This window comes from Leptonychotes weddellii, chromosome 5 (assembly GCF_054177405.1).
Source record: "Leptonychotes weddellii isolate Sample4059 chromosome 5, ASM5417740v2, whole genome shotgun sequence".
In the NCBI taxonomy this organism is placed as follows: Eukaryota; Metazoa; Chordata; class Mammalia; order Carnivora; family Phocidae; genus Leptonychotes; species Leptonychotes weddellii.
In genome coordinates, this window is record NC_138373.1 from 60,250,356 (window position 1) to 60,266,619 (window position 16,264).

General features: G+C 40.4%; 1 protein-coding gene across 6 annotated transcripts in view; it reads left to right on the top strand.

Moving 5' to 3' along the window:
* The window catches only part of SVIL (supervillin), a 226,922-nt gene that overhangs the window by 49,847 nt on the left and 160,811 nt on the right, over window positions 1-16,264 (top strand). For 4 of the 6 annotated variants that reach the window (XM_081820796.1, XM_081820797.1, XM_081820799.1 and 1 more), the window contains one exon: window positions 11,762-11,862. The gene's annotated coding sequence lies outside the window, so the exon portion shown is untranslated. Of the gene's footprint in view, window positions 1-6,169; window positions 6,295-11,761; window positions 11,863-14,720; window positions 14,729-16,264 lie in introns of those variants that run through there. The other 2 variants (XM_081820800.1, XM_081820802.1) reach the window with 2 other exon arrangements.

Sequence of the window (16,264 nt, forward strand, 5' to 3'; positions counted from 1 at the left end):
AAAAAAATCTCTTTAAGAGCTGATACTTGGGAAAAGTCACTAAATTCAGAGATTTGAGTAAAAAAAAAAAAATTTTAGAGCAGAACAGTGAATTGTTTTAGAACAGATCTTTCCAAGGATATATCCGAAGAGATATAATGATGTAGGAAGACATCTGGAAAACCGTGAAAGGACTTCCAGAATGTTACCAAGAGGAGACACTGAGGAGTTATGAAGTCCCCTTTCTGGCCCTGTATTTTCTGGGCCCTCCTAAAAGGACATTTTTCTCTTGGCTACTGATGAAGCTGAAGAGGTTATGGTTACTTTTGGGAGCTCATTTCTTTTGAGTAAAACCTTTAAAAAACCAAAAGCAGACTGAGTTTATAAGGTGGTTTCAAATTTGGATGGTTCCAACTGGATTGAAACATTTTTTCACCAACAGCAACAGATTGAAAGTCATGTCTATGCCTGTTGTCTCCAGAGGTCCCCATGCTCAGCATCCCCAAGTGTGTTTTGATCTGATTTCCCATCAGGCTCTGTGCTGTTGAATTAGGAGAAAGAGGGAGGAAAAGATGGAAAATATGGGAATGATATCTTCCTGGAAGACGTTGTACATATTAGCAGGCTACAGTTAGGCCAATCAAAACAATTTAAACTTTTCCTTGTGTTTTGGATCCCGGGCGCGAATCTTGTCTTAGATGAAACAGATGTGATCTGAGACGTGCACAGAGTCCCATAATGTGGGAGCTTCGCTTCGCTGGCCTTCCTGCTACTGCACCTCATTCTAATTTGTGGGCATCAACCTTAATCCCGTTGTGCATTTCTGTTCCTGGCCTCTTCCTAGGTTAGATCCAGCTTCGGCAAACTCAGAAAGAGCTTCCTCATCATAGAAATCTTAGGGCGGGGGCGCTTGGGTGACTCAGTCGGTTAAGTGTCTGCCTTGGGCTCGGGTCATGATCCCAGGGTCCTGGGATTGAGCCTTGCATCGGGCTCCCTGCTCAGTGGGGAGTCTGCTCCTCTCCCCTGCTCGTGTTCTCTTTTTTCATCTCTCTCTCTCAAATCTTTTAAAAACAAAAAGAAATCTTAGGGCAGCTGAAGAACATAATCTGTGAAGCAGATAAATGCTTTGATGTGGATTATGTCAAGCAAACAGTGTTTATATAAAAGGCCTTAACATGTAAACTAATTAGGGTCTTATTATTTGACTTCTGTTTCCCATCGGACGGAGCTCTTTTATAATGTGAATGTAGTAAAGAATAACCATATTCTTCAATCTTGCTGACATTCTTTTAGTAAGGATTAGATACAGGGGCTCTTCAAAGCATTGTGGATATATTTGATAAAGCTTTGAAGTTTTTATTAGCTTCACTGGAAATCTTTGTTTCCCGGAAAGTTCACTGATGGAATATATAGTTTCTTACAGAAATCCATTTCTTAGCTGTATATAGTAAATAACCTAGTCAGTGGGGATGCTATTGCAAGATAAAATTAATATCTAAACTGGTCCTGAGTCAGCTCTTCCCCAGTAAAGCTTTTAAAGTCTTAGGGACTAATGATGTTTGGGTCAAAGTCACCTTTTCTTTATCTGAATTCACCTCTCTCACTCCCTGGTAGGAATGTAATGTACATTTTCTATGGACTCGCTTGGATGCTACTGAATACAGAACGAATCTGCACCATCCCAGCACCTTGCGTCTCAGTCAGTGGCACGTCATGCCCCTGGGCACCCATCTGGTTCCTTCTCACCTCCTCCACTGTCACCACCTCGTCCAGGACTGACTCTCTGCCCTGGCTGGGGTGGCCTCCTGTCAGTTTCTCCTGTCTGCTTCTTCTGGTTCACTTCCCCATCTACCTGCCCCTAGAGCCTATTTTCCTTAGTGTAACTACAGTTAATCTTTAAAACTAAATCAAGATCATGTCACAACCTTGCCGCACCCAACAGTGGCTTCTGGTACCTCTGAACAAAACGCAAAGTCCTTCTTTGGCACAGGCCTGTGTGATCTGAGCCTGTTGTCTCTGACCAGCATTTTCTGCTTGGCTCCCCATCCACTCCTCCTCTCCCTCACCCCCCTCCAGCCACACTGGCCATCTCACTTGTCCCTTGGACACCCAGTCACACTCCCATCTCAAGACTTGAGGATTTGTACTGTTCTCCTCTCCCCTTCCTGACCATTCTCCTTCCCCATACTCACCACCTTGCTTTCCCAAGTTCTTCCAGGTCTCCGCGGAGATACTTGCTCACTTTATCTAAACTAGAAGCCCCCCATTCTCTTACCCTGCTCCCCCCCCAAGTGTTTATAAACCTACAGTCTATTATCAACTGATCAGTTTGATTCATGTCCTTATAATTTGTTTATTACTCCCCAGCGAACGTGAGCTCCATAATGACAGGGGTGTTGGTTTGTCATTGTATCTTTCGTGTCTATTACACATGGGCAATCAGGATGTATCTGCTAGATATTGAATGAAGGAAAGAACCATAATCATGCATACTGTTTTTAGTCTGCATATGTAGATCAAACCATAGTGCAGTTACATTGTTCATAGTACAGTGATATTTGTGATTTTCCTACCTTACTAAAGGTTTGCAATGAAAGTCAAGATTTATTTTAGATTTACTTCTTGCCTAAAGGTTTTGGCAGAAACCTTGGTTTACCTTCAGTGTAGTTCAACATGTAAGGGACGTAGCACTCGAACTTCTTGGTGATTTAATGGTTTTGTAGTGACCATCTATGTAGATGGACAAAGCCATTGGAGTCTTACCTGCCTACTTCCCTCATTGATCAGCAGGCACATATTTAGCATGAGGAGAAAGAGGCACTTACCCAAGTCTATTTTTAATACAGGAGAGTTCCCATAATTATCTGAAGACCAGAGGTTACTTTAAGATATTTTATATGCCTAAAGGAGCTTTTTCTCCTACAAATGGGTAACCAATAATATCATACGAGAAGAAATTGGGGTTGGGAGTTAATAGAGGAAGTTCGATAAATGATTTGTAGAACTTTGTAGAAGATAAGGATAGCCCCATTCCATGAGATAATTTTGTTGGCATAATTGCTAAGTGCTGTTTTTTAAAAAAAAAGTCAGATTTACTGATATATAATTTACACACCCTAAAATTTACTCTTTTAAAAAGCATACAGCGACATGTCTTGATAAGTGCGTACAGTTGTGCAACTACCACAATGAAAATATAAATCTCCATCACCCTAAAATGTTTCTTATGCCAGCCTGTAATCAATATCTCCATTCAGTTCTCACCCCTGGCAACCCCGGGTCTGTTTTCTGTCCTTACAGTTCTGCCTTTTCCAAACGTCATAGAAATGGAATCATTCAGTCTATAGCTTTTTGAGTCTGGCTCCTCTCACTTAGTTTAAGGCACTTGAAATATAGCCATGTTGTTCAGTGATTTGCTCCTTCATTGCCGAGTAGTATTCCATTGTGTAGAGAGAGTTTGTGTATCCATTTACCAATTAAAGGACACTTGTGTCCAGTTTCGGGTAATTATGAATAAAACTCCCATAACATTCAGGTATGGGTTTTTATGGGATCGTAAGTTTTCATTTTCTCTTGCATCAATACCTAGGACCAGGATTGCTGGGTCAGATGATAAGTGTATGTTTAAACTTTATAAGAAAAACAACCAAACTGATCTGCAGAATGGCTGTACCATTTTCTATTCCCACCACTAAGGTGGGAGGGTTTCGTGAGCTGCTTTTTCATGCTCAAGTGCCAATGTCTGAGTGGCTTTCTTCCTTGAAGAGGGACCTCAGGATTTATCCCTTTCCTTTATATCCTTTCAATTTTGTGTTCCAGTCTCTTCTACTTGGACCTTTAAGTTACTTTTATTTAGCAGTCTTTCAGTTCTTCACTGTTGCCTGAGTTTCTTTTCTTTCTTCTCTGCACCTAACATGGGGCCTTGTATTCAGTAGATGCTAAGTTCACATCTGTCTGATCTGATTGTCATAAACAAAATTAAACTGATCTCAAGGGTAATGAGCGCCCTTCGTGGGACCTCAGTGCAATGGTAGCAGGGTCGCGGGGCATCTACATGACAAATGCCTGTAGGACAGGTTGAGCCTTACCCCAAGACCTGGGGAGAGAGTCCTTTTGTTTCTTTTCTGGCAGTAAGGTGTCACCCACCAGGTGTGGGATACAGACGGGTGTTTGAACATTCACAGTGGTGAAGATCCATTTTGCCCTAGGTAGAGAAGTCAGAAACTAATCTATGTTATTATAATTTTTATAATAATTTATATTATATTTATGGTAATATTTATAATAATTTCTACTAACCTGTGTTAGATTTAACACAGTGGAGATACTGACTATGAAGTGGGTAGAATCTTGTGAAAGGTTTTTATCTTTATCTTTAATTTTTATTTTATTTTTATCTTTAAGAAAAGCTTTTAAATTATTTTTTAATGAGGGATGCTGCATAGCATAGTGAATAAAAGTGAGGACTCTGGAGCCAAAAATGCTACTAGCCACCTGTGTGACCTTGGACAACCTTTCTACACCTTAGTTTCTTGATCTGTAGAATGGGGATACTAATAGAAGCTAGAGGTGGTGATGAAGTGGTTAATATATAGATAGTGCTCAGAACAGTGCCTAGTAAATACTGAGTGCTTTATGAGTATTAGCTGCTGTTATTGTTAACTAAACTTTCCCCCAATACTCTGAAAACGGGTGTTTTTGACACACTTATCACACTTTCACAGTTGTCAGATACGAGATGCTGTTCAAAGAATGATTAAAATTCTGTTAACAGTGAGGATCAGAGTTTTATGACATTATACAGAGTAATATTCAGTTGCTGATTATCCTCATGTGTGTGATTTATATTTGCATATGTTGACTCAGGTCACATTTTTAAGCAGTATCAGTTCTCTGGTCTAGCTTGCTTATTTTACTTTTGGAGGCTCAGGAAGAAGTTGTGATTTCCCAGGTACGCAGTCCTCCTCCATCAGAGAGGACATCCCTGCTTCCTCCATCAGAAGGGTTGAGCCCACCGTAGTTTGGTTAGTCAGCAGTTCCAGCACAAGATCTTTAGTGCTCTCCCTCTTCCTAATTCTTTTGGTTGCTATTTCCATTCAAAAATGGTTTGTTTTAGAGGTGCCTGGGTGGTGCAGTCGTTAAGCAATTGACTCTTGGTTTCTGCTCAGGTCATGATCTCAGGGTTGTGAGATCGAGCCATCCATGTTGTTGCAAATGGTAAATTTGAATTCTTTTTTATGGCTGAGTAATGTGTGTGTGTGTGTGTGTGTGTGTATGTACCACATTGTCTTTATCCATTCATCTATCAGCGGACACTTGGGCTGCTTCTATATCTTGGCTATTGTCTGTATTGCTGCAATAAACATAGGGGAGCATGTATCTTTTCGAATTAGTGTTTTTGTATTCTTTGGGTAAATACCCAGTAGTGGAATTACTGGATCATATGGTAGTTCTACATTTAATTTTTTGAGGACCCTCCATACTGTTTTCCATGTGGCTGCACCCATTTGCATTCCCATCAACAGAAGCACTATTACTTTAAGTGCTCCTAAGTGACTATGACTTATAAAATATAAATCTGTGAGACACATCACTAGGTTCATAGTAGCTTTTCGACATTATCTTACTAACCATGCAACTGATGGCAGAGGGTGGATACAAGAAAAATTTGACATTAGAAAGGGGCTTCTCATACTTGAAGCTCTTGAGACCCACCACTGTGATATGCACCCAGAAGACATTACTTTAGGATGAGACTATGACCCAGAGTCAGTCAGGACCCATCACTTCCCTCCCCATCACGAGGGGTTATGGGCAGAGTATACAGAGAGTGAACTCCAGCCCTTAGTGCATAATTTTCTTATCAGATGCAGCTTGAATATCAATAGGCTTTTTATTTGGTGTTCATTGTTCACTTAGAAAAAAAAGAGCAAGATCTAGCATAGTCATCTTATTTTTGTGAAAACATGCACATATGAGGTCAGTGGAGAGCGATAGAAAGTATTTGTCTTCACCAAGTTCTGATCACATGGATTGACCATGAGTGTCTAGGAGTCCAAAGGAGGATCGTGATATTGTGGTTGCTTTGAGCCCACTGCAATCCACTGGGAAGCCCCCATTTACCTCTGACAGAAGAAACAGTGAGCACTTGGTTCTGTGAAGGGTCTTAATTCTCTTTTTGTTGGGGCAGCTATACCTCTAGAGTGCTTCCTGGAACTGCCTGTGGAAATATACCCAGGTGATGGTTTTCAGACTGTTCAAGTTCAAGGACTTGGAGACCTTGGAGAAAGTTATGGTGCTTTTTTTTTTTTTAAGGTTTGTATTTATTTATTTGACAGAGAGAGACATAATGAGAGAGGGAACATAAGCAGGGGGAATGGGAGAGGGAGAAGCAGGCTTCCTGCCGAGCAGGGAGCCCGGTGCGGGGCTCGATCCCAGGACCCTGAGATCATGACCTGAGTCGAAGGCAGACGCTTAACGACTGAGCCACCCAGGCGCCCCAGTCATGGTGCTTTTTGAGGCACACTTTGAAATGTTGAAATGTTGCATCCTGTTTTTCTGTTTTGTAATTTAGCACATTATGTGTTTTGTCATTATATACATAATTATACTTATGTATATGTGTGTGTATATGTATATACATGTGTATAGACACATACACACGTATGTATTTAATTACTAAATATAAATCTGGCTCTTACTATATATCTTAGTTTGGGCTGTTGCAACAAGAATACTGTAGACTGGGTAGCTTAAATGATAGACACTTATTTCTCACAGTCTGGAGGCTAGCAAGTCCAAGATCAAGGTGGTGGCTGGTGTGGTGACTTGTGCGGGCCCTCTTCCTGGTTTGCAGACAGCCACCTTCTTGCTGTGTCCTCACATGGAGAGCAGAGAGAAGAATCAAGCTCTCACTGTTTGTTCTTATAAAAACACTCATCCCATTATAAAGGCTCCACCTTCATGACCTAGTCACCTCCCAAAGGCCCCAACAGCAAATACCATCACCTTAGGGACTAGAACTTCAACATATTAGCTTCGGGGGATGCAAATATTTGGCCCACAGTACTATATTTGGGTGCTATAAACAATATAAGGTCAAATTCACAAGTACATGTGTCTATCAAATAGCAAGCTGACTTTTTCTTCAATGTTCGTTTGCTACTTGTTTATGCATTTTGTGGTTGCTACAAGGCAAGTCCTAGAAGGCACCAAAGATTTTGAAAAAAATATATGATAGAAGGTAAAATTGAGAATTCTGCCCCTTAACTTAATTTTTACACTTGTGATTTTAGATAATACCCACATCCTCTGGATTTTGAAACGTAATACCTCCCAAGGTTTTGTAGGAGCATGTTCAAAAACTAAGAGGATCTCATGCTCCCTTTTAAGACCTGTTGCTGTAATGGGATGTATACCCTAATAGGAAACCTACCGAACTAGCAGCAGAAAGCCCATCAAGTGGGAAACGTGCCCCCCTAGGAAGATAGCCCCAAGAACAGCAGGGTGGTGGAGTTTCTGGATCTCACCGGGGAGGATTGAGGTGCTTATTTTAGCTCCCTCTCCTTCATGTGTCCCCGCGTCAGTTGCTATTTTGATGGTGAGCATCTTCCTGCAGCTGGTGGCGTGCTGACTGCCAGAGCCCTCGCAGGGGGAATGAGCTGCCCTGTGCCCACTGGTACCCCTGTCAGTCTTTCAGAATCTATTGTTTGAGCACTGACTTCATGCCTATGAAGTACTAAAAACATACAAGATAAAAACCCACAGTCTCATTTTAGAGAAAAAAAAAGCATGAACATATGAAAGACATATCTCTCAATCAAGAGGAGTACAAAAGGATATTTACAGTTGAATTATACTTTGGGATGCATTTAGTATACCATTACTCAGTGAAGGCTACCAACATGTAGTTCATGAAGAATCCAGTATTTAGGAAAATATTCACCATTCTATGGACATTATCCTAATGTGCAAAAATAATACAAGCATAATAGTTCAGGATGACAAACTCTCCTATAAATTACTTGACAAATAAAATGGGCCAATGGTTAGTATTATTAAAATGGTCTGTTATTTGTTCTTTAGCCAAGATTTTTGTATGCCTTCCCCCATATTAAAATGAAACCTAGATGGTCCTAGTGTGTCCTCAATAACTGTCCTTTCTTCTTTCTAAAGTCATCTCAGTGGGCCCAGTGATCTTTGAAGGGAGTCCCCCTCCCCCCACAGTGTCCCTGCTGCCCTCTCTCCTGTGTCACCTTTCTCCTATTGTCATTGCTCAACTGCCTCTAACCTTGGCTCCTGCACATGACCAGTCCAGTCCCTTACTAACGGTTTTTCCATCAACTTGTGTGGTCCTGGAATTAATGCTAGCAGAATGACACCTCAGGCACCAATATAGTAAGCACATATCTGAGGGGTGATGGAATGGGACTGTCCCCACACAGCTACAGACCCGTGGTGATGTCTACAGGTTATTCTGTAGTTCCAGTCAGTGGGTGCCTTCTAATAGGTACACCGTTTTGTTGATTTGGAGGAATTTTGTTTATTATTTATAAATGTTCAAATAATAACAGTGTTTACTATTTTTATTATTATTATTATATTATTGCTGTTCTGGCTAATCAAATCCTAGATGGTTGAGAATTAAGTATAGTGGTCATCTATAATTAGATAATTGGCATGATTTGAAGAGACAGAAAGCTCGCTGAGGAAGAAGTAAGACAGTTAGAGAAGGGTCTCATGGAAATGGAGGCATCTAAGCTGAATCCTGAAAGATATCTTGAGATTTGTATGGGATAAGGAGGAAATGCCCATGGCTCCTGAAAATATCTTTTTTTTAAATATTTTATTTGTTTATTTGAGAGAGGGAGAGAGAGAGAAAGAGAGAGTGATCAGGAGGGAGCGGGAGAGAGGATCTGAAGCAGACTCCATGCTGAGTGCAGAGCCAGATGCAAGGCTCCATCCCATGACCAGGAGATGATGACTTGAGCCAAAACCAAGAGTCAATTGCTTAACTGACTGAGCCACCCAGGCACCCCGCTCCTGATAATATCTTAAAGAACCTCCTTTCCTTGCTCTAGGCATCCAGGAAAAGAAAGATGGGAGAAAGTAACCAGAGCAAAAGTGGGTCTCATGGAAGCCTCATCCCTAGGATCTGTAATAGGAATCCATTATTGGATGCCTGGTGGAGGGGAGTAAGACCCTGCTAAATGCTCTGGACCTTGAGGCACCTGACACTGTAGTAAAGTAGTACATGAATAAAACTCACCAGAAATGTCCCTTCACTGTGGACACCTCCATCAGCATGTTCTGTCAAACCTGTCTTTTGAAATGTAAGATAAAGTATGTTTTTCTCTGGTGTATCTTCCCTCCAGATACAGTTGGTCTACAGTTAGTCACAGACTCATGTGAGAGGTTTTGCACAGGGGTTGATAATCATCTGAAAGCCAGGTGAAAGTTTGTTTTTGACCAGGAAGAAATACTTCAGAAGGATGGAGCGAGCCCTGGCAAGACGAGCTAAGACTTTCACTTGGGTGCCTCTTCCTGCTGCACATTGATTCTCCTTTCCCCATTGCCCTGTTTTCCTCTGGAATTTTTGCTGCTCTTATGCAGGTTTGACTAGTTTACTAAACTTCAGCCTGTCACTTAATTTGGACCCTTTCCTGATTGTGGTTTTGCCCTTTTCTTTCCCCGAGTTATCTTGAGTGCATTAAAGCTGATTTATTGTTTTGTTTTCCTGTCCGTTGCTATATTATGAAGTTTTATTACCTAGTGACTATCCCTTTGTCTTTGGGCAAACCAGATTCCTAGAACTAGTGATGCAGGAACAGGCCTTTCAAACTCCTTCTTGGTCCTTGGGCTCATGATGTCCACAGTAGATTCTCTTTCTTCTCGAACTGCAGTTGTAGAGTTCCAAGGGAACCCTTTTGCACACTCAAGCTTGAGAACCCCTCCTCTACAGGGCACTTGAGGGACATGGGCCAAGGACAAAACAGACATGGGAGTCTGGGCAGAATAGAGCTCTCTAAGAGGGAGAGATGAGGATTTCTTCTCCTGCCCTTACCTCTTGGCTTCTTTTGGTTCTCTTGGCCCTTTTCCTTTTAAATAATTTCGTTTTTCATTCCTCTGTGGCCAGTATAGAAAGTGGGTCTCCTTTTCTAAAGCAGGCAAATTCCTCCTCAGTTTAGTATACTAAGGAGGGACCCCGGGGGAAAGCCAGGCTTAAATTGGTCTAGCTCCATTCACAAGGCTCCAAAACTTTTTAGTAATAAACAGATTTGTGGGGGAGGAGGAAAAAAGATTTTTTTTTTTTTTGCACAAAAAAACAGTCTACTTAAACCCAATAGTTTGTCTGTGTTTACCACAACCATCTTTGTGGCTTTAAGTAATGCGTTCATAGCTGTCTGAATTTTACTGGGCAGGGGTGACAATAATGTTTTTTTGCTTTGGGGGAACTTCACGTGGGTTGACTCCCCTGTGCTCCGTCATCACCACAGGGTGATTGCCTTGTCAGTTGCCCCAGCACGGACTTCTGGAGAGGAACCCCATTCTCTCTACACGAGTTAAGTAAGATAGGATCAGACACCATGCCTCCCATATGTTCCTAAAAACTGAGGACTGATGCCAGCTCTGGTCCTTTACAATGCTGGTGTGTCTTGGGCTCCTGTCCCTTCCAGGGCCTTCTGTGCTTGAGTGAACTCTTTGCTAAGATGATGTTTTCAAAAGGTAGTACAAAGAAGTGCTGAACAGACATTGGGAGGAGATAGGAGGAAGTGCCTCAGTAGCCTGAAACAATAGGTTTTCCCAAGCCAACACTGTTTTACCACTAACCAACTAACCACTAACCAACTAATAAATCTAGGGGCTTCTCTCTTTAGTCTGGGCTCTCAGGGCTGAAGCCCTGCTTGTATTTGGTATCCCTCTCCCAGCCTGAGTCACTGGATGCCACACAGGCAGGCAGCCATTTTGAGTGTAAGAAATGAACTATTATCAAGCGAGTTATCTTGTATACAGATTACCTGCAGGTAGGAAAATCACACAGGGAAATGTACATATGCTGTAGTCCTCCTCTGTCGTACTTACAATATGTGAGTGGGGTTTTCCCTCATTCCCCAGCCTGTGAGGAAAATAAATGTGGAAGCTTTTCTCTGCCTGGAATTAATGGCATAGACCAAGTTCTAGCCCAGTCACTCACTCTGGTTGCCCTAGACGGGTTCCACTAGTCTCCAACTTCTTTATTCCATATCTCTTTTTCTAAGGAATTGGGCCTTTGTCAGTTTCTTCTGGCTATACATATCCTACTCTTTGATGAATTCCAACCCATCCTTCTTGGTTTTCTCAAGTCTCCCTTCGTTACAAAGCTTTTTTTTCCCCAAATCCCCTTATTTGGATCTGTTGTAAATTTGTATTTTAGAAAGTACTCATATTTACTCAACATAATTCTTGCTGTTAGACCAAATGTATAAAATTTCAGTCACTATGGAAAAATTAGAGCTTTGGAGAACCATTGCATAGAAATGACTTTATTCATTGGCTTTAGGATGAAGGAAAACAAATTTTTATTGAGTATTTTTTATAAGAGGTTTAAAAAGGTACTCTAACCACTGCCTGTAATTTGTTATAGCTGATGTAGATGACTAATTGAAAGAGTAAAAGCTCTTTAGAAGCAGAAAATTAATCACAGCAGTGTATCCTGCTTTGCTTATACATGTGGTTGTCTTATATTGTTTGCTATTTTCTTTCTTAGATTTCAAAGTTGAAATTTTTCTTTCCCCCTTTTCAGAGAGAGTTCGAATAGATGACTTTGAAGAATTACAGAGCTGAGATATGAAGATTTTGAAGTCATTCTATATCTGAAGCTATGATTTAAATATCAGCATTACAGTAAGTATTTAGGAAAGAAATACAATTTTGTGGTTAACACATCATTGGCTTTGCCTGCATCCTGAGAATGCAGATTAAAGTACATCATGAAGGGTGAATTTGTTTGAATCACATTCAAGAAACCAGAGCTCTGAGAAAATTAAAGCTCCCTCTGTGATAAGTTACAGGACCACAAACATACAGGGGAGATGAGCCCTTTTGATAGTTGGGAAAATCTTTATATCTCTTTAGTGTCCTATGCGCCCTTTAGGAGCTCCAGGAAAGAAAAGGAAAACTTAATATTGGGTTTTTCTTTTTGTACTGAGCTGAGGCTATGGGAGAGACTTTTTAGATGAGAGCAGAGCCGGGCACAGAAAGGGGAACAGAAGCACCCTTCTGGGAACTGTGCTTTCTGGACTGCCTCTCTGGGGCAGTATTTCTCAAATTGTGTTCCCTGGAACACAGTTCCCTATACTATTAATGCAGTGGGGACAGAGGTGGGAAGATGGGTCTGTGCTCAAATGAGTTTAGAAAACATTGAATTAAAATTAAGCGACCTTTCTTACTGAAGGATCTCAAAAACAAATGAGCCTTGTGAATCTCATGGGTGTGTATAGTCAGCAGTACTTACCAGAGTCCTCTTTTGTGGGGCATCTTGAGACCAGTGTTCCATTTGTTCATTAAGTAGTTAATGAACACCGGCCATGCATGGTGTTAGATACTAAAAATATATCAATAAATGAGATTGGCAAATAAAGTTAGAAATAAGTAAGAGCAATTACTGATAGATATGATAGCAAATGTTTAAGAGAAGGGTCTTGGGAGCTAGGGGACCTGGGTTTTCTTTCTTTTTTTTTTTTAAAGATTTATTTATTTGACAGAGAGAGACACAGCGAGAGAGGGAACACAAGCTGGGGGAGTGGAGAGGGAGAAGCAGGCTTCCCGCAGAGCAGGGAGCCCGATGCGGGACTGGATCCCAGGACCCTGGGATCATGACCTGAGCAGAAGGCAGACGCTTAATGACTGAGCCACCCAGGCACCCCCGGACCTGGGTTTTCAACCTGACTCTGCCATTTATAAACTGTATAACCTTGAACAAGATACTTAAACTCTCTTTCAGCTTCCACATGTATAAAATGGTGATAATAACATCTACCTAGTAAGGTTGTTGTGAGGATTAAGACGATAAATACATGCTGGCAAATACTAAACCTTATACAGGGGTTATCAGAATTTGTACTTACAATAATAATGGCTGAGTGCTCTGAAGTTTATATGATAGACGGAAGAAGAGATAGTGAAGGATAGAGACTTTTGAACTGGTAGGTCCAGGACTTCCTGAAGTAGAGACCTGTAAAGATGAGAAAGACTGAGCTATGGAGGTAGTATAGAGAGTGTGTACAGAAGGAAACATAAGTGTGAAAAGGTTATGTCTTATGGAGAGAAAGCATTTGACAATTCCAACACCCCTTTAAGATTAAAACAACAACAAACCAAACAACAACAACAAAAGAGGAATTGAAGGGAAGTTCTTCAACCTGAAAAGGTCATCTGTGAGAAACCCACAGCTAACGTCACACTTAATGTGAAGGACTGAAAGCTTTCCCCCCTAAGACCAGGAACAAGACAGAGATGTCCACTCTCATCATTTCTATTCAGTATTGTACTGACAGTTCTAGCCAGGGCAGTTAAGAAAGGATATGGAATAAAAGGCTCCTAGATTGGAGAGGAAGAAGTAAAACTATCCCTGTTTGCAAATGACATGATCATGGATATGGAAAATCCTAAGGGATCCATGACACTATCAGAACTAATAAACAAGGTCAGAAATATTGTAGGGTATAAGATCAATATACAAAAATAAGTTCTATTGCTATACACTTATAGTGAACAATCTGAAATGAACTTGAGAAAATATTTCCTCCTCTAATAGCATGAAAAAAATACTTAGGAATAAATGTAATCAGAGAAGTATAAAATTTACACTATTAAAACTACAAAACATTGTTGAAAAAATTAAAGAAAATTTAAATAAGTGATAAAACATCTCATGTCCATGAATCGGAAGACTTACTATTGTTAAAATGACCGTACTCCCTAAATTGATCTGTAGATTCAGTGCAATCTCTATCAAGATCTCAGATGGAGGGGCGCCTGATTGGCCCAGATGGTTAAGCGTCTGCCTTCGGCTCAGGTCATGATCCCAGGGTCCTGGGATCAAGCCCCACATTGGGCTCCTGGCTCAGCAGGGAGCCTGCTTCTCCCTCTCCCTCTGGCTCTCCCCCTCCTCATGCTCTCTCTCTCTTTGTATCTCTGTGTCTCAAATGAATAAATAAAATCTTAAAAAAAAAAAAAAAGATCTCAGATGGATTCTTTGCAGAAATTGACAGACTGGCCCTAAAATTCACATAGACATTTAAGGGATCCGGAATAGCCAAAACATCTTGAAAAAGAGCAGAATTGGAAGACTTCTCCTTCCTGATTTCAAAACTTTATATAAAGCCACAATAATCAGGCCAGTGTGGTACTGGCATAAGGTTAGACATATAGATTTTTGTAATAGAATTTATAGATCAGAAATAAACCCATAAATTTATGGTAATTGATATTTGTCAGTTGTGCCAAGACAATTCTTTGGGAAATACCCTTTTCAACCAGTGATCTGGGACAACTGGATATCAACATGAAAAGGAATAAAGTTGGGCCACTACCTCACACGAGATACAAAAATTAATTCAAAGTGGATCAAAGGCCTAAATGTAAGACCGAAAACTGTAACACTCTTAGAAGACAACATGGGTATTAATCTTCATGACCTTGGGATAGGCAATGATTTTTTTTTTTTTTTTTGAGCTACAACACCAAAAGCACAAGTGAAACAGAAAAATAGATAATTTGGACATCAACAGAATTAATCAAAAGATGCTATCAAGAGAATGAAAAGACAACCCACAGAATGGGAAGAAATGTTTGCAAATCATATAATCTGATATGGGACTTATATGTAGCATATATAAAGAACTCTTACACCTCAGTAATAAAAAGATAACTGAATTCAAAAATAGGCAAAGATCTGAATAGACATTTCTCCAAAGAAGATAGGCAAATGGCTAGTAATCACATGGGAAGATTCTCAACATCACTAGCCATTAGTGAAATGCAAATCAAAACCACAGTGTGATATTACTTCATAGCCACTATGAAAGACAGTAATAAGTGTTGGTGAAGATGTGGAGAAATTGGAACTCTCTTACACTAATGGTGAGAATGCAAAATCTATCCAAAGCAGCTGCTTTGGAAAACAGTCTGGCAATTCTTCATACAGTTAAAGAGAGTAGCCTTATGATTCAGCATATTCACTCCTAGGTATATACCAAGATAAATGAAAACATATGTCTATATAAAAACACAAATATTCATGGCAGTATCATTCATAATTGTTGAAGAATGGAAAAAACCCAATGTTTGTCAACTGATGAACAAATAAAATAGTGTATATCCATGTGATAAGATATTATTCAGCTGTAAAAGAGAATGAATTACTGATCCATGCTACAATATGGATGAATCTTAGAAATATGCTAAGTGAAAAAAGCCAGACACAAAGACCATGATGCATAATTCCATTTTTATGGGATTTCTAGAACAGACGAATCTAGAGAGACAAAAAGAGTAATGGTTGTTGCCAGGCACTGGAGTATCTAGGGGAAAATTGAGAGTGATTGCTAATGGGTACATAGTTTCTTTTGGGGGTGATGAAAATATCTAAAATTGATTTGATAGTGGTCATACAGGTGTATAAATATTCTAAAGCCACTAAATTGTACACTTTAAATTAGTGGATTGTATTGTATATGAATTATATATCAATAAAACTGTTGTATATATAAAAAGGGATATGTCTTAGAGGTGTAACCATCAGCACTTGGTGGTAGCTGAGATACGGGGAGTGAGAACAAGGGAGGAATTAAGAATGACTCCCAGATTTTGGCTCTGGCAACATCTGAGGGGAGTAAAAACTGGGGGAGGAGATTTTGTTTTGTTTTTTTGTTTTTGTTTGAATTGGGCGGGCCACCTTTGAGAATCAAGAGCTCTGTTACGGACATACTAAGTTTGAGGTACCTGGTAAATATACACCTAGAGATCTTAGGTAGACAGTTGAATGCGAGTCTGGAACTCAGAGGAGCAATCCTGAATGTAGGTAACATTTAGATGATAGGCAAATCCATAAGAAAGTGTGTGTGTGTGTGTGTGTGTGTGTGGTGTGTATGTGCGTGTATACGCACAAATGAGGCTCAGAATGAGATGGAAGAGAGCCACAAAGAAACCCAAGAAGGGGTCAGCCAGGGAGGTAGGAAAATAGAGGGGTATGAGGTCATGAAGCTTAGGTGAAAGGAGGGTGGTGTCCACAGAGCTGATGCTA